Here is a 27992-nt window from a genome sequence, read left to right on the forward strand (position 1 = left end):
ATTTCCATCATTAAGACCCTCAAATTCACTACTAAACTTAACTGGTCCCTGAAAAAAATCTGATTTTGAAATTTTTGTGATAAATATGAAAATTGCTGCTATACTTTGAAGCTCTCTGATGTCTTCAAAAAGTAAAAACATGTCAACTTTATGATGCAAACAAAGTTAACATATTGTATGTGCATCAATATGTAATTTATTTGACATGTCCCTTTTCCTTTCAAGCAGAGCGCTTCAAAGTTAGAAAAATGCTAAATGTTCAAATTTTTCCTGAAATTTTGGTCCAAGGGGTTAAGGGAATATTTTTTTTTTTAAATCAACTGGTGCCAGAAAGTTATACAGATTTGTTAATTTCTTATTTTTTTCAACTGTAATTTTTACATAAGAAACGACATGGGAAGAATTATCCCCAAAAGGTCAGAATAACAAAGCAAAAAAAATAAAAAATAAATAAAATAATAATAATATTATTTATTGCAGACCAGACAGGCCAGTCTGATTCTCAACACAATATCAGGATTCAGCTTACTGAGCAGGGCAGGGGTGTGGTACCATCCCATTAGCATCTTGTATTGTGTTTCTTTGTACGCAGTGCAGATAGAGGCTCGAGAGGCCCGCTCCCATATGACCTTCCACTGTGGAAGAGTAATAGAAGTATCAAATGCTTCCTCCCATCAGGCCATATATCGATGGGAAGGAGGGGCTCCATCCGGAGGGGAGATAAGTAGGACATAAATGCTTAAGTAGGACATAAATGCCCTTAGTCTGAGGCCCACTCCTACACAGCCTCTCAAAGCTCGACGGGAGTGACACATTCAGCGTTCCCCGTCTCGAGGATAAGTAGTGCTGAAGCTGAGTATAGTGGGCAAATGCAGAGGTGGGGCGCTCCCATTGCTCAACCATCCGTTCAAACGAAAGGAGAGTGCACGTAGTGGGGTCTACAACATCAGCCCAGAAAAAGTACCTGGGAATCCCAGACCCTAACCATAGGAGAAGTAACCCCCGGGGAGAAGTCTGGGTGATAGAGAAAGGACTGCATAGGGGAAAAGGTGGAATGAAGACAATAAGTCCACACGTACTTGGAGAATGACATAGCGCCCAATAGAGGGCTAGTCAAGGAAATATGGGGCATAGACCATAGTAAAGAGTTAGGGTGAATGGGCACCAACCATAGTTTTTTCAGCTCCATCCACTTACTATATGCATGATAGAAGGACCAGGCCGCTAGGTGGCGCAAGTGGGCTGCCCAGTAGTATTTCGCTATATCCAGTACTCCCAGCCCTCCCAAAGACCGATTCGCCATCATCACCGACATGGGCAGCCGATGTCTCTTTCCATCCCAAATGAACCGAAAAACAGCTGAATGAAATGAGCGTAGTGCGGCCAGGGGGACCCACACCGGCAAAGTTTAAAAAATAAATAGAGAACCTTAGGGAGGATGGTCATCTTGACTGCCGCTATGTGTCCAAAAAAAAGAAATGTATTGTGACCTCCATTTACCTAACAGTGCGTGCAGCTTTCGGAAAAGAGAGGGATAGTTAGAGTACAAGGAGGAATAGCTCTGAGTTAGCGATACCCATAGGTACAGTAGAGCAGTAGGGGACCAAAAAAATAATAATTGGCCCGGAGGAGGGTCACGTTTGTAAATTTCTTCTATTAAAAAAATCATAAATCTCTCCACTGTTGTATGCTTCAGAGGAGGTTGTTTAATTCTTTTCAGTCTGAACACAGTGCTCTCTGCTGAAAACTCTGTCCATGTCAGGAACTGTCTGGAGCAGGAGAGGTTAGATATGGGAATTTGCTCCTTCTCTGGACAGAGGTGTCAGCAGAGAGCAGTGGTCAGGCTGGAAAGAACAACTCAACTTCCTCCGAAGCATACAACAGCTGATAAGTACTGGAAGGATTAAGATTTTTTTTTTTTTAAATAAAAGTAATTTACAACTCTAACTTTCTGGCACCAAAGGATTTGAAAAAAAATAAAAAAATAAAATAAAATTGCTTTCCACTGGAGTACTCCATTAAAAGACCAGATAACCTGAAGGGTCTATTCACATGTACAAAATCCTGTACAGATTTGATGCACAGGATTTGGAGCTGTACTTGGTCATTTAGTTTACCGTATATACTCGAGTATAAGCCGACCCGAATATAATCCGAGGCCCCTAATTTTACACCAAAATCCCAGGAGAAGTTATTGACTCGAGTATAAGCCTAGAATGGGAAATACATCATCCCCCGTCATCATCCCCCCCCCCTTCATCATCACCGCCTGTCATCATCCCACACCCCCCCTCATCATCCTACACCCCCCCCCCCCTTCATCATCACCACATGTCATCAGCCCCCCCCTTCATCACCGCTTGTCAATGTCTGATACAGTGGTCTTCAACCTGCAGACCTCCAGATGTTTCAAAACTACAACTCCCAGCAAGCCCGGGCAGCCATCGGCTGTCCGGGCTTGCTGGGAGTTGTAGTTTTGAAACCTCTGGAAGTCCGCAGGTTGAAGACCACTGCGGCCTTCGACATCATCCAGCCCCCCCCTCTCACCCCCATTAGTTCTGTACTCACCTCCGCTCGGCGGGACGTTTGGGTGCGCTGGTCCGGTGCTGCAGGACTGTCCGGTGGGGAGGTCGTCCGGTGGGATAGTGGTTACGGGCTGCCATCTTCACCGGGGGGCCTCTTCTCCGCGCTTCGGGCCCGGAATAGAGGAGTTGCCTTGACGACGACGCAGAGGGACGTTGGTAATGAACGTCCCTCTGCTTTGTCGTTAAGGCAACATGACTATTCCGGGCCCGAAGTGCAGAGAAGAGGCCCCCCGGTGAAGATGGCAGCCCGGAACCACTATCCCACCGGACGACCTCCCCACCGGACAGTCCTGCAGCACCGGACCAGCGCACCCTAACGTCCCGCTGAGCGGAGGAGAGTACAGAACTAAAGTGGGTGAGAGGGGGGGGGGGCTGGATGATGTCGAAGGCCGCAATGGTCTTAAACCTGCGGACCTCCAGAGGTTTCAAAACTACAACTCCCAGCAAGCCCGGACAGCCTATGGTTGCTCGGGCTTGCTGGGAGTTGTAGTTTTGAAACATCTGGATGTCCGCAGGTTGAAGACCACTGAGGGCGGAGAGTTCACTCGAGTATAAGCCGAGGGGGGTGTTTTAAGCACGAAAAATCGTGCTGAAAAACTCTGCTTATACGGTACATTGAAATCTGTAGCATCAAAGCCTGCGCAGGATACTGTATGTGTGAATAGACCCTTAAATTCTATGTCCAGGAATAATCTCCTGTCCTTTCTGACATTGGCACACCTGCATGCTGGGTAGTCGCCCATAACCCAGCAAGTTTTGTGCATGTTTTTTTTTATTTTAACCCCTACCGCTATAGGACGTATGCATACGTCCAATCATCCGACATGTTTGCTCATTTGGACGTATGAATACGTCCTAGCGATCTCCGGCACTGCCGCGGGCAGTGCAGGAGATCGGCGACGGGACCCGGCTGTTAATGATAGCGGGAGTCCGGCTGCAGCTGCCGGAGCCACGATCGCGCCAGTCCCGGAAGCATTAACCCCCTAGATGCAGTGATCAATCCTGATCACGGCATCTATGGTGTTGACAGGGGGAACGCTCTCCCCCCGTTCTCCAACAGCGGCGCCGCGATTCGATCACGGGTCGCCGTTTGTTGCTATGGCAGCAGGAGGTCAGATCATGACCTCCTGTATGTCTGCTACGGAAGCCTGTGCAAAATTCGCCAATTTTGGTACAAATAGCGGAATAAAAAAAAAGATCAAAAGGTAGCACAAAAATGATACCAATAAAAAGTAGAGCTCATCCCGCAAAAAATAAGCCCTTACTCAATGGCGTCAGACAAAAAATAAAGTTACGACTGTTTGAAAATGAATGGCAGAAAAAGTTTTGTTCAGAAAAGGAAAAAGAACATAGAAAGCCATATAAAAAGGGTATCGCCATAATCGTACTGACCCACAGAATAAATATAACATCACTTTCCAGTTTTTCACAATATTTTGGAGGTTTTTCACAAAAAATGCAGCACGTGTCAACAAAAATGCACCACTTATATAAAGTACAATATGTCACGAAAAAACAACCTCAGAATCGCTCTGCTCATAAAAAGCATTCTAAAGTTATTACCATTTAAAGAGATACATGTCAAAAAAAAAAAAAAAAAAAAAAAGCCTGGTCATGGTGGTAAAAAATGGGTCCGTCCTTAACCCCTTCAGGACACGTCGTACCGGTACGTCATGGGACCCTGGTACTTAAGAACCCATGACGTACATGTACGGGCGTGGGAATTTCGGTCCCTGCCGTGCAGCGGGCAGGGGTCGGACCGGGGTGACTGCTGATATCGATCAGCAGGCACCCCGCGCAAATGCCAGGGGAAGGGGGGGGGGGTCATCAGACTCCCCATGTCGGCGATCGGCGCAGATCGCAAGTGAATTCACACTTGCGATTTGCGCGATTCCGGGTCTATGGTGACCCGGAATATAAGGGGGATCGCAGTTGTCCAAGGCACCAACGATCCCCCTGAAGGGATAGGAGTGAGGTGGCAGGGGGTGCCATCCCTGCTATTTGTCGTATAGACGCGACGACCAATAGCAGATCAGGGGCGGGGTTTACTTTCGTTTTCCCCATTATGCCCACCCACAATAGGCGGGGAAGGATGGGGAAACCGACAGGGACTGGCTCCGAAGGTCACTTGCAGATCTGCGGAGGCTGCGGTCGACGGTGATCGCCCGGCGATGTCATGCGGCTGGTTCCTACGGAAGCTAGTGAGTTGCCTAGCAACATCTGGAGGGCTACAGTCTGAGACCACTATACAGTGGTCTATACTGTAGCCCTCCAGATGTTGCAAAACTACAACTACCAGCATGCCCAGACAGCTGTTTGGGCATGCTGGGAGTTGTAGTTTTGCAACAGCTGGAGGGCTACAATTTAGAGACCACTGCATAGTGATCTTGAAACACTACAACTCCCAGCATGCCCACAGCAGTTTTCTGTCTGGGCATGCTGGGATTTGTAGTTTTGCAACATCTGGAGGTCCACAGTTTGGAGATCACTGTGCACTGGTCTCTAAATTGTAGACCTTCAGATGTTGCAAAACTGCAAAACCCAGCATGCCCAAACAGCTGTCTAGGCATGCTGGGAGTTGTAGTTGCGTACCTCCAGCTGTTGCATTACTACATCTCCCATCATGCCCTTCGGCAATCAGTACATGCTGGGAGTTGTAGTTTTGCAAAAGCTGGAGACACACTGGTTGGAAAATACTGAGTATATAACCTAACTGAATGTTTTCCAACCAGTGTGCCTCCAGCTGTTGCAAAAGTACAACTCCCAGCATGCATGGTCTGTCAGTACATGCTGGGAGTTGAAATTATGAAACAGATGGAGGTTTGCCCCCTCACACCCCCCCCCCCCCCCATGTGAATGTACAGGGTACATTCACCCGGGTAGGTTTACAGTAAGTTTCTTGCGTGAAGTTTGAGCTATGGCAAATTTTTCGCCGCAGCGCAAACTCCTAGAGGGAAACTGACCGTAACCCACCAGTGCGAATGTACCCTAAAAACCACTACACTACATTATACACCCCCTTACACTGTCCCCCCAATAAAAATTTTAAACGTATTGTATGGCAGTTTTTCCAAAACGGAGCCTCCAGCTGTTGCAAAACAACAACTCCTAGCATTTCTGGACAGCCACTGACTGTCCAGGCATGCTGGGAGTTTAGCAACAGCTGGAGGATCCCTGTTTGGGTATCACTGGTGTAGAATACCCCTATGTCAACCCCTATGCAATCCTCAAATGCGCATGGCGCTCTCTCACTTCAGAGCCCTGTCGTATTTCAAGGAAACAGTTTAGGGCATCTCCGTACTCGGGAGAAATTGCACTACAACTTTTGGGGGGCTTTTTCTCCTTTTACCCCTTATGAAAAGGAAAAGTTGGGGGCTACAACAGTCTGTTAGTGAAAAAATAAAATAAAAATAAAAGTATGGGGCAACACCAGCATGTTAGTATAAAAATGTTTTAGTTTTCACAACAAGCGGTAAAAGCAAAAACAGACCCCCAAAATTTGTAACAATTTCTCCTGAATTCGGAAATACCCCATATGTGGACGTAAAATTCTCTGCGGATACACAACAAGGCTCAGGAGTGAGAGTGCACAATGTACATTTGAGGCCTAAATTGGTGATTTGCACAGGGGTGGCTGATTTTACAGCGGTTCTGAGATAAACCCCATTTTGGAAACTACACCCCACACGGAAAGTAACAAGGGGTATAGGGAGCCTTAACACCCCACAGGTGTTTGACGAATTTTCATTAAAGTTGGATGGGAAAATAAAATAAAAAAATTAATTTCTCTCACTAAAATGCTGGTGTTGCCCTAAATTTTTCATTTTCACAAGGGAAAATAGGGAAAAAAAAGCCCCCCAAAATTTGTAACCCCATTTCTTCTGAGTAAGAACATACCCCATATGTGGATGTAAAGTGCTCTGCGGGCGAACTACAATGCTCAGAAGAGAAGGAGCGCCATTGGGATTTTGAAGAGAAAATGTGACCACATTCTGGAAACTACACCCCTCACTTAATGCTCAGAAGAGAAGGAGCGCCATTGGGATTTTGAAGAGAAAATGTGACCACATTCTGGAAACTACACCCCTCACTTAATGCTCAGAAGAGAAGGAGCGCCATTGGGATTTTGAAGAGAAAATGTGACCATATTCTGGAAACTACACCACTCACGTAATGTAATAAGGGGTGCAGTGAGCATTTACGCCCCACAGGGGTCTGACAGATTTTTTGGAACAGTGGTCCGTGAAAATGAAAAATAAAATTTTTCATTTGCACATCCCATTGTTCCAAAGATCTGTCAAACGCCAGTGGGGTGTAAATACCCACTGCACCCCTTATTAAACTCTGTGAGGGGTGTAGTTTACAAAATGGGGTTACATGTGGGGGGTCCACTGTTCTGGCACCACGTGGGGGCTTTGTAAACACACATGGCCCCTGATTTCCATTCCAAACAAATTCTCTTTCAAAAAGCTCAATGGCGCTCCTTCTCTTCTGAGCACTTGATGTCCACACATGGGGTATTTCCATACTAAGAAGAAATGGGGTTACAAATTTTGGGGGGCATTTTGTCCTATTATCCCTTGTAAAAATTTGAAATTTGAAGGAAAACTAGCATTTTAGTGAAAAAAATAAATAAAAAATAATTTACACATCCAACTTTAACGAAAAGTCGTCAAACACCTGTGGGGTGTTAAGGCTCACTGCACCCCTTGTTACGTGCCTTGAGGGGTATAGATTCCAAAATAGTATGCCAAGTGTTTTTTTGTTTTTTTTTTGCTGTGCTGGCACCATAGGGGCTTCCTAAATGGGACATGCCCCCCAAAAAACATTTCAGAAAAACTCACTCTCCAAAATCCTTCCCTTCTGAGCCCTCTACTGCGCCCGCCGAACACTTGACATACACGAGGCATTTTCTTACTCGAGAGAAATTGGGTTACACATTTTAGGAAGATTTCTCTCCCTTTACCCCTTGTAAAAATTCAATAACTGGGTCTACAAGAACATGCGAGTGTAAAAAATTAAGATTTTGAATTTTCTCCTTCAATTTGCTGCTATTCTTGTGAAACACCTAAAGGGTTAACAAACATTTTGAATGTCATTTTGAATACTTTGAGGGGTGCAGTTTTTATAATGGGGTCATTTATGGGGTATTTCTAATATGAAAGTCCTTCAAATCCACTTCAAAACTGAACTGGTACCTGAAAAATTTCGATTTTCAAAATTGTGAAAAATTGGAAAATTGCTGCTATACTTTGAAGCCCTTTGATGTCTTCCAAAAGTAAAAACATGTCAACTTTACGATGCAAACATAAGGTTGACATATTGTATATGTGAATCAATATATCATTTATTTGGAATATTTATTTTCCTTATTAGCAGAAAGCTTCAAAGTTAAAAAAAATTCAAAATTTTCAATTTTTTCATCAAATTTCGGAATTTTTCACCAAGAAATGATGCAAGTATCAACAAAATTTTACTACTAACAAAGTAGAATATGTCATGAAAAAACAATCTCGGAATCAGAATGAAAGGTAAAAGCATCATAGTGTTATTAATGCTTAAAGTGAAAGTGGTCAGATGTGCAAAAAATGGCCAGGTCCTACAGTGAAAATTGGCCTGGTCCTTAAGGGGTTAAAATCCATAGAAAATGACTAAAGTTAAGGCTAGGTTCACACAGCCGTTGTTCCCAGTCAAGATTTTGTCCGTTATTGCTTCCAAAACGGACCATTCTATTAACGGGTGCAAACTGATGCAAAGGGATGCTATTTAGTGGCATCCGTTTGCATCAGTTTTTCATCCGTTAGTATTAGCTGTCTGCAGACTCCTGCAGCCGGGACTACTACTACTCCCATCATGGAACAGACTTTTCATGATGGGAGTAGTAGTTCCCTGGCTACGGGAGTCTGCAGGCAGGTGGGAGGCTAGATTAGTGCTTGTACTACTACCCCCATCATGGAACAAAGACTGTTCCATGTTGGGGGTTGTAGTACAGGGGCTGAGTGATTGATTGCACTGGGTTTGAGACCCAATGTGATCAGAAGTTGTTAACAAGGGGAGCGGGAGGTATGGTCCACAACCCTGCGATGTAGATCGTGTGCGTGTTTTACTTTCATTTTTAAATAACCCGCTGAGAGCCCTGAATTGGCCAAGGGGCCATTCAGGGCTCTCAGCTGGGTTTTTAAAGTCATTAGCGAGGATTGTAATGTTGTACTACACTGGCAGCCGGGGAAGCATTGCGCTGCATTCCCCAGCTGCCCTTATGCGCTGCAGGAGAGCAAGATCTATAGGTAGTGCAGCAGTGGGTAATATAAGTAGCTAGCGCAGTGGGGGGGGGAGGGGCCAAACATATAGCGCTATATGTATAATGCCCCCGCTGCGCTAGCTATGTATAATGCCCCCCCAGTGAGCGCATACATAAATCCCTTGCAGCGCTATCTGAATAGTGTACTATCAGCAGCACATCATGCTGCTGGCCGGGAAAGTCAGCGCAATGCCGCCCGATTCCCAGCCAGCAGATGCGCTGCTGATAGCATGCTATTCACAGTGCTGTGAGGAATATATGTGTATAGAAGCGCTGCAGGGAGACAGATATATAGTGATATAGTGAACAGACTGTTCCATGATGGGGGTAGTAGTACAAGCATTAATCTAGCGTCCCCAGACTCCCGCAACCTGGAAACTACTACTCCCATCAAGGAAACAAGTCTGTTCCATGATGGGAGTAGTAGTCATCCCACAGCACAGAAAGAGTTTGCTGATTTCCCTCCTCCTGAGCATGCTCAGAAGTAACGGTTGAAAAATGGATATTAAAAACTGGGTGCAAACAGATGACATTATATGCTCATCCGTTTGCCATAGACTTCAATGTTAAATTTTTAATATCTGTTTCCATGCCGTTATTTTTGACGGGAGAAAAAATACTGCATGCAACGTTTTTTCCCCCCCCATCAAAAAAATTAAAAATAAACGGGAAGGAAGGAAACAGGTGATAAAGGATTGTAAAAAAATCCCATTGACATCAATGGGATTAGTATTTTACAGCCGTTTGCAACCCGTTTAAAAAACATTGGATTGCAGAACGGGCATAAATTTACGGGGGCAGACAGCTGTGTGAACAAGCCCTTACACATGTTTTTGGCATTTGAATTAAAATAATTATATAATACACGATTTTATCTAAGATTATATTTTATAGGCTAGATCACATTAGTAAGTCCTATATGTTGTGGGGACACTTTGAAACAATGGCAAAATAAAAAAATAAAAATAAAGTATTCCAACATATACTGTCTGCAGCATACCCATAGGTTAAAGGGGTATTCCAGGCAAAACCTTTTTTTATTTATATATCAACTGGCTCCGGAAAGTTAAACAGATTTGTAAATTACTTCTATTAAAAAAATCTTAATCCTTCCAATAGTTATTAGCTTCTGAAGTTTTCTGTCTAACTGCTCAATGATGATGTCCCATCCCAGGAGCTGTGCATGATGGGAGAATATCCCCATAGGAACTGCACAGCTCCTGGGACATGAGTCATCAGAGAGCAGTTAGACAGAAAACAACAACTCAACTTCAGAAGCTAATAACTATTGGAAGGATTAAGATTTTTTAATAGAAGTAATTTACAAATCTGTTTAACTTTCCGGAGCCAGTTGATATATATAAAAAAGTTTTGGCCTGGAATACCCCCTTTAAATAGACTGAATGTAGCCCATTTGTGACTATACATTTGATCTGCTTTACACCATTATGTGTTTTATGTGTAGAACAGAAATGATAACATTGTTCTATCACACAAGTAAACCATAACCATGGTGAAGAGCATAGGTAAACACAAAAAGGCTACATTAGATTTAGTAGATCCTATGAGCATACAATAGGTACACTGCAATATATATCACAATATCACAATATATTTTTGGCGATTTTCGAAGATATGCAAATAGAATAGAGATAGGGATGTACCTGCAAAAAAAAACAAACAAAAAAAAAAAAGAACATGTGAACATACCCTATAATTCAAACATCTAAATTCAGTACTTTAAGTCTAAGCGTGCTTTCGACTGAATGATCATGATGGAGGCTGATCACACCACAGGACAACTTAAATAGAGAACTCCAATAGAGTATGGATTTTAAGGGATAAATGGAGCAGCAGAATATCCAAACAAAATTACATTTTCTATTTTGTCTCATGTTTTCATTGAAAAATGGCTGTCACTTTTTTCAGATGGAGAAGTGATCACCTTGTGGATTTTCAACAAATAACATTTAACTGCATACAATCCTGTACGAACCTGGGAAGTCATAAGCCTTTTCTAGTTAATGAACTGTGCTTTTAACAATCCACACAGCCTCTTGGCCAGAGTAAATATGCATTTTAACTAGTTGCTCAAAGGCAAGAAAATATCTACTTACCTGCCTGAATTAAATCATGATAGCTACTAAAAATTCCAGGAGCGGAATTTCAAGCCGTTTAGCCTCCAGCAAGTAACTGATCTCTTAAGAAAAGGTATCCAATTCTAAGGCTGGAATCACACATTCAGACTTAGATGTAGTTTTTTTTTTTTTTTTTTCAGTCAAAGCTAAATACAAAAAATAAAAAATAAAAAAACACTTTTTTGGGCATTTACGCCGTTCACAGTGCAGAATTAGAAACATAATTGAAAGAGTACCCTTTATTATCTAAACTCCCCAATCTGTCCCCGACTCTCACTGACACTATCCCTGTGGTTCTTCTCATTCAAAACCCCCTCTTTCTACCTGATTTATTGTCTTCTTGGCTGCTCATTCAGCCGTCCTAGTGTGAGGGAGGAAGGGGGCGTGGTCCAGGATAGAGGCTATTATAACAGACGGGCAACTCTGAACCTTCTCCTCTCTGTTTACAACTGCATGTGCAGAGAGAAGAAAGATCAGAGCTCAGATAGTAAAATGATAGGGCATGCAGTAAGGCAGAGTCAGGAGTATGCCCTGCTGTGCTATGAGCACAGTGCTGGCTCCTTCCTGTCTGACAAGCAGGGAGCAGTGCTGAGCTTGTCTGTGGTCCTGGCTGGAATCTATAAAAAGGCTTGTGGCCAGGACTGGTAGGGAGACCTCTAGTGGTCATTTTTACAAAAGGGAAAATTTAATAGAATGAAGCATATTTTTATGCTATTGGAAATGTATTCTGCATACATTTATCTAATATATAAAAAAAAAAAAAGGAAAGTTACCCTTTAATAGTTGGGACAATTACGCATGTGATGATACCAAATGTGTCTATTTTTCATATTTTTTTTATATGGAAAATGGGAAAAGGAGGGTGATTTTAACTTTTAATATGGAAGTGGTTATTAGGAGTTTTTTAAACTTATTTAACTTTTTTTTAATACACTTTATCAGTCCCCTTAAAGGGGTAGTCCAGTGGTGAAAAACTTATCCCCTATCCTAAGGATAGGGGATAAGTTTGAGATCGCGGGGGGTCCGACCACTGGGGCCCCCTGCGATCTCTCTGTACGGGGCCCCGGCTCTCGACCCAGATAGCGGGTGTCGACCCCCGCACGAGGCGGCAGCCGACACGCCCCCTCAATACATCTCAATGGCAGAGCCGGAGATTGCCGAAGGCAGCGCTTCGGCTCTGCCATAGAGTTGTATTGAGGGGGCGTGTCGGCCGCCGCCTCGTGCGGAGGTCGACACACCCCCTTCCCGCGGGCTGTCGGGGCTCCGTACAGGAGATCGCAGGGGGCCCCAGCGGTCGGACCCCCAGCGATCTGCAACTTATCCCCTACCCTTAGGATAGGGGATAAGTTGCTCACCACTGAGTCACCACTGGACTACTCCTTTAAGGGACTTTTAGGAGGAATCATTAAATTCCTCATACAGACCGATGGAGTTCCATAGAACTCCATTGATCTGTGCTCATTTGGTTCAAATAAAGAGCCACGAGGGGTGATTTGAACTTTTATTCGAAAAAGGGTAAAATCATGTTTATTAGCTTTTTTTACACCTTTTTTTTTGCAATGGTATAGCCCCCATAGGGGGGCTATAACATGCAGTACATTGATTGTAAGCACTGTTCAATGCAAAGCTATAGCATTGCATTGATCAGTGTTTTCGGCGGTCGATTGCTCAAGCCTGGAGCCATCAATCGCTGCCTGGACGCGCCGGAGGCAGGTAACGGACGCACCGCTCATGTCCTAGCTGATCAGGACACCGCGGTTTCACTGTGGTGATCCCGATCATGTCTGACTGAGCTGCCGTGAATTATTTTTTTTTTTACAGTTTAGATGCAGAAATCAACTTTGAACGCTGTGTCTAAAGGGTTAAAAGAATGCGTCACCACGATCGGTGACGCACGCTATTAGCCCCAGGTCCTGGCTACTGTTAGACGCGTGACCCCACGTTATATCGTGGGAGTAGGACCAGAACGTACAGGTACGCCCCGAGTCCCCAAGAGGTTAAAAACAGTACAATAATAGAAAAGTATCTAACCATGGCTATCATTTTAATCGTATTAATCCACAGAAAAAAAAAAATTAAAAAATAAGGAGAACCTCAGTTTTACTGTTAAGTGTTCAGCGTGAAAACATAACCTTCCAAAATTTGCTAAATTGCGTTTTCCTTTTCAATTTCCCCACACAAATAATAATTTTTTTTGTTTTACCATACATTTTATGGTAAAATAAAAGAGGTGTCATTACAAAGTACAATTTCTCATGCAAAAAATAAGCCCTCATATGGGTCTGTGGATGGAAAATCAAGAGAATTATGACTTAGAATGTGATGAGGAAAAACTAAAATTCAAAAGTTACATTTTCATTGTCCTTAAATGGGTACTCCACCCCTAGACATCTTATCCCCTATCCAAAATATAGGGGATAAGATGTCAGATCGCCGGGGTCCTGTATCGCCGGTCATTACGCACAGAGAAAGTGTGCTCTGTGCAATAATGATGATAGCGCAGTGCCGCAGCAGAGATCCTGGAGGTCCCCAGCAGCGGGACCACAGCTATCTGACATCTTATCCTTTGGATAGGGGATAAGATGTCTAGAGGCAGAATACCCCTTTAAGGCCAAAATGGGCTGTGTCCTTAAGGGGTTAAAACAAAAGTGACCTATTAAAGTATACATATTAGTTCAGGTGACTTACGATAAGCTGACCTGTGTGTTAATATGAGAAGCAGTGCTATTTCTACACATTATATAACTTGTATATGGTATCGTACAGCAAATTTCTGTCATATTGGAGTTGGGAAGGAATTTTGGATCAATTGGCATCAGCCTCGTGGAATTTTGTTTTGCCCTTCTTTGGATCAACGCAGTAGGGTTTTAGGTTGAACTTGGACTGTAGTCTTTTTTAACCTTACAAACTATGTAACTATGTGGTTAGCAACATTACAGATACTGTCAAATCTTGAAGTCTAACCAGCTGCTGAAAATCATCTAGAGTTTGTTTCCACAGAAATCGCAGGAACGAAAAAAGCACGAGGGAGTGGGAGGAAGGATGCTATTTTCAGCCCTCGAAAGCTCTCAAGCTAAGGGAGACATACTTCGATGGATGCAGATTCCATGCATTCTGCAACAGCCACACTATCAAATATCAAGTGATAGCAAGATCTCTGAAGACTGTTTGTTTTGTCCCCCACCATCACTAAAACATTCTTAGTAAGTATTCTTCAACATATAAAAAGCAGAAACGAGAAACCCATTTAAAGGGGTATTTCGGCCCCAAGACATCTTATCCCCTATCCAGCTGGGACAGGATGTCTGATCGCGGGGGTCCCGCTACTGGGGACCCCTGCAATCTCATGAAGCACCCACCTGTCCCAGCTGCATGAAGCTATGATCGCTCTGTGCCTGAAGCCTCACGACCACGGGGCCGGAGTATTGTGACATCACAACTCCACCCCCTTAATGCAAGTCTATGGGAGGGGGCGTGATATTGTTTTAACAATGTCAAGTGATATGCTTTACAGCAAGCCCCATGGACAGACAGATTGAACATCTGCAGACTATCCTTTTTATAGGACATGTTTTTAAGCATGCTCTTTGATCTGTGCAGATACCATTCTAAAAGGGAAGAAGGCTGAACCCCTTTTATTTATCTACCTACTAGTGTCACTTTCACTGTACAGATCACTTTCCAGCAGACGCCTCCTTATCAGGAAGAACAAAAAGTCTCAACTTAGTTTTAGGCCTAGTGGCCAGAATGAAAACTACAATATTTAGGACTGTTTTAGAATATAGATTATAAAGTGGAAAATGAACAAACTTTCTTATAAATATGTTTAACTTAAATCTGTCACCAGTGTCACCTGTACTAGCCTGTTGGTACTGACAGATAGGGCAAGTGACATTGATGGCAACGGTGCTCACCACGTCCTGTTCTATGGAGGGAATCTCTGGTAATCTTGTCCGTTAAGCTTCAGCTCAGGCCCGGCGGGGGGCACGGACGGAGCTTAGTGACGTCACCGCTGCTGATCCCAGATGGGTCCCCCTGCTAGAGAACAGCAGCGTTGATATCACTAAGCTCCGCCCGTGCCCAAACAGGGCTGAATCTGAAGCTTAACGGACAAGATTACCTTAGATCCCTGCCATGGAATGTGACAAGGTAAGTACCGTTGTCATCAGTGTTATCTGCACTACCTGTCAGTAACGACAGGTTAGTGCAGGCGACACTGGTGACAGATTTCCTTTAAAGTTGGATTTTTAATAATAGGTCATTTTCTAATGACACTTTCCCTTTAAGTTTTGGGGGTTTTCACTGCACAGATCAAATAGCATGCTTAAAAACATGTCCTATGAAAAGGATAGTCTGCAGATGTTCAATCTGTCTGTCCATGGGGCTTGCTGTAAAGCATATCACTTGATATTGTTAAAACAATATCACGCCCCCTCCCATAGACTTGCATTAAGGGGGCGGAGTTGTGATGTCACAATACTCCGGCCCAGTGGTTGTGAGGCTTCAGACACAGAGCAATCATCGATTCGTGTAGCTGGGACAGGTGGGTGCTGCATGAGAGATTGCAGGGGTCCCCAGTGGTGGGACCCCCGCAATCAGACATCCTGTCCCAGCTTGTAGTATTTAAAAGGCACAGAAGCTCTTAACCCCTTAAGGACATGCGTTGTAAATGTACCGCACTGAAGCAAATAACTTTGCCCACAGTGCCACACATTTACGACGCAGCTATAAAGTGAGTGCAGGAGCTGCGCTCGATACATAGATGAGCTCAGGCTGCTACCAGCAGCCAGGAACTCACTGATGTCCACCATTAACCCCATAGATGCCTTGATCAATGCCGTGCATTCGGGTGGGCTCATTGAACCAGGGCTGTGGAGTCTGAATCGAGGAGTCGGACGAAATTTTGGGTACCTGGAGTCAGAGTCGGCAAACAATGCAACGACTCCGACTAAATTTAGATTGGAATAAAAAATAAAAAAAAAAGCAAGTTTAAATGTCCCAAGTCACAAAAAGTTATAATTAATGACTTCTCTACTTTAAGAATAAAGACCAATGCATGCAGTACCTCACGTAACCGCAAAACGAACACGTTAAGTGACGGTGAAGAAGCAGGCTTTTCATGTGCTTTACTATATGGCACACAATGCACAATTAGGAGCGGCAATACTTTCCATAGTGTTGTGTTCTGCTCTTACAGGGAACCTAGCCTCTCACTGATAAGGGGTTAAGGAAATATGTTTTTTGCAGGACTAGAGACACTTGTATAAGTGAAGGGAATGGAGGGTCAATAGTTCAAGACTGAAGCTGTAAACCATTGGAAAAACTGCTGCCATTCAGCTAAGGCTATAAAAACGTGTAAACTCGATTGCTAGCTTAAAGGGGTACTCCGCACCTAGACATCTTATCCCCTATCCAAAGGATAGGGGATAAGATGTCAGATCTCCGGGGTCCCGCTGCTGGGGACCCCCGGGATTGCCGCTGCGGCACCGCGCTATTATTACTGCACAGAGCGAGTTCGCTCTGTGCGTAATGACGGGCGATACAGGGGTTGGAGCACCGTTATTTCATGGCTCTGTCCCTCGTGATGTCACGGCCAGCCCCCTCAATACAAGTCTATGGGAGGGGGCGTGGCGGTCTTCACGCCCCCTGCCATAGACTTGCATTAAGGGGCCGGGCCGTGATGTCACGAGGGGCAGAGCTATGACATTACACTGCTCGGTCCACTGTATCGCTCTGTATCCGTCCCCCGAACTTGCTCTGTGTAGTAATGAAAGTGCGGTGCCGCAGCGGCGATCCCGGGGGTCTCCAGCAGCGGGACCCCGGGGATAAGATGTCTAGGGGCGGAGTACCCCTTTAAACATGACTATGGGATTCTACTAGGGAAATCATGTTTTATAATAAATGCCCCTTCCTTGATCCTCCCACTGCCCTATCTTCAGCAGCAGATCAGCACACAAACTGTTCAATACAGTAGACTGTTGGCTTCCCAGCCAGTAGTCCTGTGGTAATGACATGTATGTTGCCTTTCTTTCCTTCAAGGAATGTATAAAATACATTCGCATATTAATACAGAGGAGTCGGAAGTACAGAAAACTCCGGAGTCGGAACATTTATCTACACAGCCCTGCATTTAACACCTGCTGTGCAATTGCGGGGGCCCAATGAGCTCAAATGGCCGCTCGAGGTCTCCTCACCTCCCTCTGGCTTGTAGGATGGACAACCTTCTTGGGTAGCCCGGAAAGCCAGGCTGAACAAAGAGGATTGCGATAATACTTATCAGTAATATGTTATTACATAGTACTGAACAGTACAGAGCAATCTAATGACCTAAATCACCTCCATTTTCCTATTACAAAAAACAATCAATACTTATTTAGTATCGCAGCATGTGTAAATGTCCAAACTACTATAATATGTTTATTATCCCACATGGTGAACTGATAACTACAGATCACAGCACAAAAAAGTGAGCCTTCATACAGCCCTGTATACAGAAAAATTAGAAAGTTATAGGGGGTCAGAATAGGACAATTCTTAACATACTGATTTTGTCACTTTCTAAAAGTGGTACAATAATAAAAACTGAACGTGAGTGTCATTTTAATCGTACTGACCTACAAAATAAATAGAACATGTCAGTTTTACAATAAGGTGCAAAAAACTGAAAACGGAAGCCCCTAAAAGTTGCAAAATTGCGGGTTTTTTTTTATAGTCTTATTCCCAAACAGCAGCTACCTCCCTGGGTCTGCACAACAACTGAACACAATCCTAGCCATATAAGCTGCACAAGATGACAGTGGTGCAGATACAGAGTGGGTGGATGCCAATATTTATTTAGAATGTGGTTTGTGGGAGCTTTTAGAAACTAAACAATAAAGTGAGATTAATGGCTGACAGGGATGGCAGGTTAATGTTCGTGTTTGTTTAACATACAGCTAAGTGGCATTCCAACAGGTCAAAATATTTTATATCTTAAGGTTCTTTAAAAATATAAAAAGCCATACTTCCATGATTCCCCAACCACTGCCATTCTGACAGCTCCTGGTTCCCCCTGCTTCCTGTTACACACTGTCCACACCAACCCCCATCTCAGTGACCCGCCTTAGCCAGTGATAGGATGAGTGGGCAGTTCCTGCAGAGACAACATATCACAGGAACCAGTGGGGGATCAGGAGAATGGCTTTATTTTAAATATTACCGAACCTCAATTAAAAATTGTGCTGCCGGAATAGTTCTTTACTCAAAGATTAATTCTGGAACTTTGTAGTACCCTTAACCCCTTAAGGACCAGGGGTTTTTCGCGTTTTTGCACTTTCATTTTTTCCTCTTTACCTTTAAAAAAAATAAAAAATCATAACTCAATTTTGCACCTAAAAATCCATATGATGGCTTATTTATTGCACCAACAATTCTACTTTGCAGTGACTTCAGTCATTTTACACAAAAATATACACGACGAAACGAAAAAAAAAAAAAAATCATCATTGTGCGACAAAATTGAAGAAAAAACTATTTAGAAAATGTTGGGGGCTTCGGTTTCTACAGAGTAAATTTTTCAGTAAAAATGACACCTTATCTTTATTCTGTAGGTTTATACGATTAAAATGATACCCTACTTATATAGGTTTGATTTTGTATAACTTAAAAAAAAAAAAATATAAAATAAATAAACTACATGCAGGAAAATGTATATGTATACAATTGTCTTCTTCTGACCCCTATAACTTATTTTTCGGTGTACGGGGCGGTATGAGGGCTCATTTTTTGCACCGCGATCTGAAGTTTTTATTGTTCCAATTTTTATATTGATTGGACTTTTTGATTGCTTTTTATTAATTTTTCATTATATAAAAAAAGTGACCAAAAATACGCTATTTTGGACTTTAGAATTTGCTTGCGTGTACGCCATTGACCGTGCGGTTTAATTAACAATATATTTTTTTTATAATTCTGACATTTCCGCATGCGGCGATATTTTTATTTATGGTACACTATTTTTTTAATGGGAAAAGGGAGGCGATTCAAACTTTTATTAGGGAAGTGGTTAAAAGATCTTAAACTTTTTTTCCACTTTTTTTTTGCAATGTTATAGCTCCCATAGGGGGCTATAACAGCACACACTCATCTTTTACATTGATCAACGGTTTCTAACAGGAAACCATTGATCAATGATTCTGCCGCTTGACTGCTCATTCGGCGATCGGACACCAGGAGGCAGGTAAGGGGACCCTCCTCGTGTCCTACAGCTGTTTGGGACACCGCAATTTCATTGCAGTGGTCCCGAACAGCCCCTTGAGCTAGCTGGGGGGGCAGTTTAGTTTTACTTTAGATGCAGCGATCAACTTTGGACGCCACGTCTAAAGGGATAATAGTGCTATTAGCCACGAGTCCCGACCGTTGATAGAGGCCGAGCCCGACCAGCTATGATGCGGGGCCACGCCATGGACCCGCGTTATAGAAAGGGAAAGGACCCAGGAAGTACAGGTACGCCCTTGATCCTTAACAGGTTAAAGGGGTACTCCAGTGGGAAACTTTTTTTCAAATTTTTTTTAAATCAACTGGTGCCAGAAAGTTAAACAGATTTGTAAATTACTTCTATCAAAAAAATCTTAATCCTTCCAGTACTTTTTAGCTGCTGAATACTCCAGAGGAAATTATTTTCTTTTTGGAACACAGAGCTCTCTGCTGACATATCTGTTCATTTTAAGAACTGTCCAGAGTAGGAGAAAATACCCATAGAAAACATATGCTGCTCTGAACAGTTCCCAAAATGGACAGGGATGTCAGCAGAGAGCTCTGGGTTCCAAAAAGAAAAGAATTTCCTCTGTAGTATTCAGCAGCTAATAATGTACTGGAAGGATTAAGATTTTTTTTTTACAGAAGTAATTTACAAATCTGTTTAACTTTCTGGCACCAGTTGATTTAAAAAGAAAAGAAGAAAAAAAAAAAGTCTTCAACCGGAGTACCCCTTTAATCCTTTTTTTAGGGCCGATAACGATAATCTGTGGAGGTTGAGGCCAACAGCCGATATACCGGTATAACTTATTGGCTATTTATTGCCCCCCCCCCCCCCCCCAAGGCAACGCCGCTGCAGATCATTGATTTAAAGACTGTCCTGGGGACCGCTGCCGCCTACTTCTCTTCCTCTGCCTGTCCTGGGGTCCTCCCTAGTCCAACCACCACCACCACCCCATTGCCTCCCCCATTCCCGGTTTTGTAATTACCTGTTCCCAGGGCCCGGCTACTTCTGGCTACGGCAGCATCCAGAGCTGTCACTGTGCACACTGATGGTGACGTCGCATTGAGGACATCACTCGTCACTGCGAAGCGCACAGCGTTACACAGGACGCCGCAGGAGCCAGAAGTAGCGCGGACCCTGGGAACAGGCAATTATAAAACCGGGGATGGGGGAGGCAATGGGGTAGCGGCGGCGGCGCTCTCTGGCCGGGGCGGTACGGTGGTGATGCGGGGGTATTATCGGCAAGGTAATTGCCGATACCAAAAACGTCCAAAATCGTGAATATCAGCCAAACAGATAATCGGTCGATCCCTACTACAGAGGAAGTTCTTTTCAAATGTCTTTTCTGCCTGACCACAGTGTTCTCTGCTGACACCTCTGTCCATGTCAGGAACTGTGTATCAAGAAACTGTAAAAAAAAATTAAAGGTGAGTGATCGGGGGACCCATGGCTATATGATTAGACCAAAATTTTTATTTTTCTGGCTTGACCACAGATCCTCTTTAAAGGAGCCGGTCATGTTGAAAATTTAATCCAGTCTGCAGGTATCAGGTAATCAAGGTGAAGGAGCTGAGCAAATTGATAGATTCGTGGGAATTGAGTATTCACGTGTGTGGTCCTACTCAGTGACTGACCGCTCTGTCTATATTCACACGTCGGAATTTCTGTGGCGAATTCTGCAATGGACATAAATGTGTGTCACGGTGCCGTGGTACTTAACGCACCAAGACATACATTTACGCTTCGCCATGACCGCGAGCACCATTCCGTTCATGCACGGCAGGTCCCGGCTGCTATCAACAGCCAGGGACCCACCGGTAATGGCGGACATCAGCGATCACACGGATGTCGGCCATTAACCCCTCAGATGCCGTGATCAATACAGATCATGGCATCTACGGCAGTGCGGTACTTTAAATGGATGATCGGATTGCCCGCAGTGCTGCCGCAGGGATCCAGTCATCCAGCATGGCAGCCGGAGGTCCCCTCACCTGGCTTTTGCCATCTCCTGGGGTCTTCTGCTCTGGTCTAAGATCGAGCAGACGAGCAGAAGATGACCGATAATACTGATCAGTGCTGTGCCCTATGGATAGCACTCAACAGTATTAGCGATCAAATAATTGCTATAGATAGTCCCCTATGGGGACAAAAAGTGTAAAATTGAAAGTAAAAAAAAAAAAAAATTAAAAAAAGTAAAAAAAAAAATGGGAAAAATTGCCACCCAAAAAAGGTAAAACGTCCGTTTTTCCCCATTTTACCCCCAAAAAGCGTAAAAAATAAAATAAATGAATACACATATTTGTTATTGCTGAACTAGGGATCGACCGGTATCGTTCTTTTTAGGGCCGATACCGATAATCTATGGAGGTTAGGGCCGACAGCCGATAATTTATACCGATATTCCGGTATAAGTTATCGGCTATTTATCCCCCCCCGCGACACTGCTGTAGATCACTAATTTAAAGCGGGCGCTTTAAATCAATGAACTGCAGCGGCTTTTGCGGTGCCATAGACCGTCGCCGCCACCCGCTTCTCTCCCCCTGCCTGTCCTGGGGTCCTCCTGAGTCCTATCACCGCTACCGTGAACGCCCCCCCCCCCCCCCACCGCCGCTCCTTACCGCCCCACGTCGCACCCCCCACCGCACTGGCCCCATTGCCTCCCCCCATCCCCAGTTTTATAATTACCTGTTCCCAGGGCCCGGGGTCCACTCTACATCTGGCTCCGGTGGCGTCCTCCTGAGCTGTCACTGTGCACACTGATTGTGACGGTGCGTCACTCGTCATTGCACACAGCGTAATGCAGGACGCAGAAGGAGCCAGAAGTAGCGTGGACCCCGGGGTTGTACTGATACAAACTACAGATTATGGCACAAAAAATAATGAGCCCTCATACCGCCCCATATACGGAAAAATGAGAAAGTTATGGGTGGTCAAAATAGGGCAATTTCAAACATACTAATTTTGTTAAAATGGTTTGAGATTTTTTTTAAGCGGTACAATCATAGAAAAGTATATAACATGGGTATCATTTTAATCGTATGGACCCATAGAATAAAGAAAACATGTCATTTTTACTGTAAAATGTACAGCGTGAAAACAAAACCTTCCAAAATTTGCTAAATTACAGTTTTCTTTTCAATTTTCCCACATAAATAATATTTGTTTGGTTGCGCCGTACATTTTATGGTAAAATAAGTGATGTAATTACTATTGGTGAAGCAAAAAACAAGCCCTCATATGGGTCTGTGGATGGAATGGATGTGGATGGTCTATGGGTCTTTTTTAAAGGCGAGGAGGAAAAAATGGAAATGCAAAAATAAAATTGGTCTGGTCCTTGAGGCCAAAATGGGCTTGGCCCTCAAGGGGTTAAAGAGGTACTCCGGTGGAATTTTTTTTAAATCAACTGGTGCCAGAAAGTTAAGCGGATTTGTAAATTACTTCTATTAAAAATTGTTAATCCTTCCAGTACTTATTAGCGGCTGTATACTACAGAGGAATGTGGAAAATTTGGGGATTTATTTTCTGTCTGACCACAGTGCTCTCTGCCGACACCTCTGTCCATGTTATGAACTGCCCAGAGCAGGAGATGTTTGTTATGGGGATTTGCTTCTACCTGACATGGACAGAGGTGTCAACCGATAGCACTGTGGTCAGACAGAAAAGAAATCCAAAAAGAAAAGAATTTCCTCTGTAGTATACAGCCGCTACTAAGTGTCTGGAAGGAATAAGATTTTTTTAATAGAAGTAATTTACAAAATCTTTTTAACTTTCTGGAATCAGTTGATTTTTAAAAAACGTTTTCCACTGGAGTACCCCTTTAAATTCAATGTTTTTGGCACAGAAATTGTGATTTCCGTTTCTGCAGAAAGAATTTATTTTTTCTGCAGTCTCCGCATGGAATGTATAGCCATCTATGAGACGGCACATTCCTGTGCGGTCCTAGCAGTTTGCAGAATAATAATTAATGGATTAGCTCCACCCATCACACGTGTGTATGGAGTTCAGTGGCCTCACTATGATGCTGATAAGTTGACCACGAGTACCAGACCCCCGGTCTCAAAATTTATACTACCCAGGTGGGTAACACTTTTTTTGCTTTCAAGATAAACCCTTGTCGTATAAATATCATGTATTCCCAGTAAAATCACCCCCCCCCCCCATGGTTTCAATGGTAACTGGGGGTGGGAATGACTTCCTGATGTGAAATCTGCAAAAGGTAGTCACCCATCAATTTGTATAATTGAATAAGGAGTGATCTGTGTGCAAATACAGCGCACCAGAACCTGCAAAGTCAGCGATAAAAATCCAGGGGTCTGGATCAGATTTCTGCTGCGGAATTATTGTTTTTTTTTAATTCATGTGAACATAATTCAACCTATTTCAACCTATACATGCCGGTCATTAAAGGGCCTGAGTCGCAGAACCAGACAGGGCCATGGTTCAAACCTTCCTTCTGTAGATGACAAACTCCTGTAATTTAAAGGGTACGAACACATTACATTTCTGCCCCCGTTAATTGCATCCATCAGCATGCCACAGTATACTGTTAACCGGAGCAGCAGACCCCATTCACTTCTAAGGTCGAAAGGAATTACCTAGTGACTCCTTTTGGGATGTATACGCAATTTTAAGCGGAACAGCCTCCATCATTAGTCCATTAAAAATAGACAATACGTCCCAAATGGAGTCACTAGGAGACTCCTTTCAACTATAGAAGTGAACACAGTCCATTGCTCCTGTTAATAGTATACATCAGCCTCCCTTTTTGGGTGGGATACCAATGTATGTGATTAACGGGGACAGAAAAAATGTGTTTGTTTCCTAAGGCAGCCATCTACAAACTTCAGACCTCCAGATGTTGCAAAACTACAACTACCAGCATGCCTGGACAGCCGTTGGAAGGATGCAGTTTGGAGACCACTGCTTTAAAGGTACAGTCACCCCCCCCCCCCCAGATAGAGATATATATATTGTACACTGCAGATGTGATGCTGTGTTCACTCATTTACACAGCATCAAATCTGCAGCAAACACTATAGGTGTGGATGTACCCGAATACTTCTCCCAGCTGAGTTTACTACAATACATATTACAGCTACTTGCCTCACTAATAATCTAGAATAGAGGCTTTGCATGTGTTGAAAAACTCAGCATTCCCAGAGAACCAACAGCTGCCTGTGGACACTGGGAGTTGTAGTTTTGTACCAGCCTGAGAAGCACAAGTTGGAAGGCACTACTTTAGGAGACCATCAGTAGATCTACTTTCTCCCCCACATCAGCCTAGAATCCACTAGGTACAACTACAGCAAACCCTCATGTACACTCTGCTGGGACTTGTAGATTCACGAGGCACATGACCCGCTGTGGGCCCCCCTACAGATTACGTTAGGACCCATACACATAGTAAGTTAGATTAGAGCCTTTGTTTTGGTCAGGCAACGTGACAACCTCGAAAGGGGCAGGCCCCTCATAGACACACAGGAGAGGAGGCTCCACACACGGCCTGTTACCAGCTCCATCCTCGCCCACAACCCTCTCCCCTGCCTAGGATTCACCGGAGAACACCCGCGCCCTCTCCCCATCACCCTCCCGCCGATCGCCCACCTCAGAAGAAGACGAATAAGATAATTCCCCCTCAGAAGCAGAGCCCAGCAAACTCACTCTCTTTCCTCTCAGGCGTTTCAAAATGGCGGCGTGCGGGAGGTAGATCACGTGACTCGACATGACAGGTCAGGTGGGCCTCGGCTTTGACGTCACGGGGGCTCGGCGGGGAAGAAGGGCGGAGCAAGAGCAGAGGCGGGAAGTCGTAGTGTCGCCGCCTCAAATATCCGTGTGCTGCCTTCTCTGCTGTAGGTGACACCTGACGTGGCTGAGGAAAGTGGCGGGAGGACGGGGGACAGTGACGGAGTTAGCACGGCAGCCATGAGAGTACTGCAACCTGTAGCTCCAAGGTTGCGCAAAAACTACAACTCTCAGCATTGTCTGCAGGGACAGAATTACAGGTGGCCGCCCTTGTGTAGTACAATCATTAGACGGAGATAGAATTCTTATCTATTGCCTTCACACCTTACAAGATAAAATCCTGACAGAAAACTATGCTACAAAGTGCAAATACATCCTTAATATTAGTCAGAAACAGCAGACGGGCAATTCTACAAAAATTTTGGGACCGATTAGTAAAAAATGTTCGTGCCACCACTTCACTATCCCTACCCGCCTTAATGCAATGATGCTCACACGCTCATGCCATTAGAGAGAATCTGTCATCACTTTCATGCTGCCTGAACCATGAGTCATTGGGGAAATCCCCAGGGAATGTAAGCTGTCCCACTGGCTTTGATTAAAGTTTCACTATCATTAAAAACAACTTCTGACATGTTGCCCAGACATGAAAGGTTTTGATCACATGGGTTCTCACTCCTGAGATCCACTGTGATCACTAGTTAAAGCTGGGGAAGTGCACAGGATTGCTCTTTACTCCACGCTATGTGTGACCTTTTGTTTGCATAGACCTATGCAGAGAAAAGGTCAGATTTGATTGACAGAAAGGTGCACACTGCTGCAAACTTCCCCTGCTTATAACTAGGGATCCCAGCGGGTCTCAAGACTGAGACCTGGTCCAAAGAAAATCAATTTTCTGGGTTTGTCAAAAGTTTTTTTTTTTTTTTAAATTAAAGTAACCCTTTACTAGATCTCTTCCTGTAACCAAATATGGAGATATTATGGCTGGTGGAGTGGGAAGATACTGCCAGGGATTGCCCCCCATAACTTTTTGTTCGGGCAGCGTGACAGTGATGACAGGTTCTCTATAATGGCGCTAAATTTGGTCATAAACCGGGTGCATCTTCTACACGACACCATTTGCTAGAGAAAAGTAGTTTATTATCCTGAGGAGAGGCAGCATGGTGCCATCCTATGCTGAGCCCAACAAACTAAGCAGCTTTTCATATTGTATAAAAAAAAAACTTGCTTTTTTTCCCCCCCCACAGACAGACTTTCAAATACAATAAAGCACCAAATACAATCTGAAGGGAATTTGAGCGAGTCCCTGATTAAATTTTGATGGGGGCTGAAGACCTCCCCAAGCGGCTGATAACCTGACTGACATGCGGATAATTATTGGCGTTTAATTACGGATTTCCCGAGTGACACTTCAGTCAGGCGGACGGGGGTAATTATTCGCTCATGAGTGACAATTTTTTTAAAAATGTATGCTTGTCACTGACAATGATGGACATTTGCTAGGCGGAGGAATCAGGAGCTGCCATGGTTTGTTGGCCAATATGACTGACATTAAGGGTTTCGTAGAAAAGCTGAAACCATAATGAATCGGTTATAATATTTATGAGTGACAATCTAACAATGCATAGGGGTCTCAGCGTGGACATGAGTGATACTATTTAGATGTAAGTGAGATTCACATGCAATAAGGGCTGGTATAATAGGTCTGCCTAGCTTGCACTTTATTCCCAGCTGTCAGGCACAGCTAGCATTCTTCATTAAATGTCACGCGATGGCAGGTATGACAGCGGGAAAGTAAATGTGGCCTAAAGGTGCGCTTCAAGACAATATGCATAATATATTTCACCATACATCCCTATTTTAAAAAGAAAGTAATTGCACTGCATGGTAATTTTCATGTCCTGCCAACCATTCCCAGCTGCAAAAGGAAAATTTTTAAGGGCCGCGCTTCGTAAAACGGCATTAGGAAAGTCAGCATCTGACTAAAATCCTTAACTATTAAAACCCACGACTATCTGAAAGTTGTACAAATGCTGTGCTGTCTGTCTTTACTGCGTATTAAGTGGAAAAACACGGTCGCTTGCCTGCGTGCTGGAAGAGTGGAAGCGGAGAGTGAGAAGCATTATGAAAAAGGTCCTTACAGTGGAGCGACTTCCCATAGAGTTTAGTTGTTCCAAAGCTTGCAGACATTGTTTTAGCCATACATACTTCCTTTTTTTCTATTACTTATTTGGGCCTTAAAAAAATCAGGGGGAGAATATGAGACCAGCTTAATGCTGGGTCCCAATCTGCTAGTACAAATAAGAGCTAAATTATGTTATTTTTGACAACAAATTTCTGATAAAAAGTTTAAAAGATGTTTTGCATGGTGTAAAGGCAAGATAATCTTGACTGTTTTAAACCATGCCTCTAACGTGGCATTTAGACCTCTAGCATTCTACAATATATTGGTCAATATTTTGCATCAGTATATGTAAGTCAAAACTAAAGTGAAGCCAAAACAGGATTTAGGTACAAATCTTTACATTATAGTTTTCTCTGTGTAGACTCAACTTTTGCTTTTGGCTAAAAATACTGCTGTGTGAAAGTGGCCTTAAACCAGATTTCTAAGCTTGAAAGTGTATTGAAAGAGGCAAATCCAAACAGACTAATAATTGGTGTATCCAGTATTTTCTGAAATTGTTAGCAAAATTTAGTATTAAACAAACCAAGCTTGCAGTCAGTTCTTCCATAGAATCCAGAATATTGCTGATTTAAAGAAAAAAAATTGTGCTAAGCATTTGCAAAGACTACTATAGTGGACAGTAAAATAAGTGGTTAAGGATATAAGTAGCAGTCAGGTCTTAGTTTGTAGGCCATGTGATATTATGTTCTTTAATACAATTTAATATCATGTTTTCCAGTTTAATAATTGGATATCCTAGAGTCTGAATTGTAATATTAAATGGGCACTATCATTTGCAAAAACATTTAATATAATGTTAAAA

General features: G+C 43.5%; 1 protein-coding gene across 3 annotated transcripts in view; it reads right to left on the bottom strand.

Moving 5' to 3' along the window:
* ZNF507 (zinc finger protein 507) overlaps positions 1 to 25727 on the bottom strand; it is a 79695-nt gene extending 53968 nt beyond the window's left edge. Inside the window, exon 1 of one of the 3 annotated variants that reach the window (XM_056525655.1) lies at positions 24868 to 25727. The gene's annotated coding sequence lies outside the window, so the exon portion shown is untranslated. Of the gene's footprint in view, positions 1 to 11003; positions 11151 to 24867 lie in introns of those variants that run through there. The other 2 variants (XM_056525653.1, XM_056525654.1) reach the window with 2 other exon arrangements.
* Positions 25728 to 27992: the final 2265 nt, after the last annotated feature.

Source organism: Hyla sarda, chromosome 6 (assembly GCF_029499605.1).
Source record: "Hyla sarda isolate aHylSar1 chromosome 6, aHylSar1.hap1, whole genome shotgun sequence".
NCBI lineage: Eukaryota > Metazoa > Chordata > Amphibia > Anura > Hylidae > Hyla > Hyla sarda.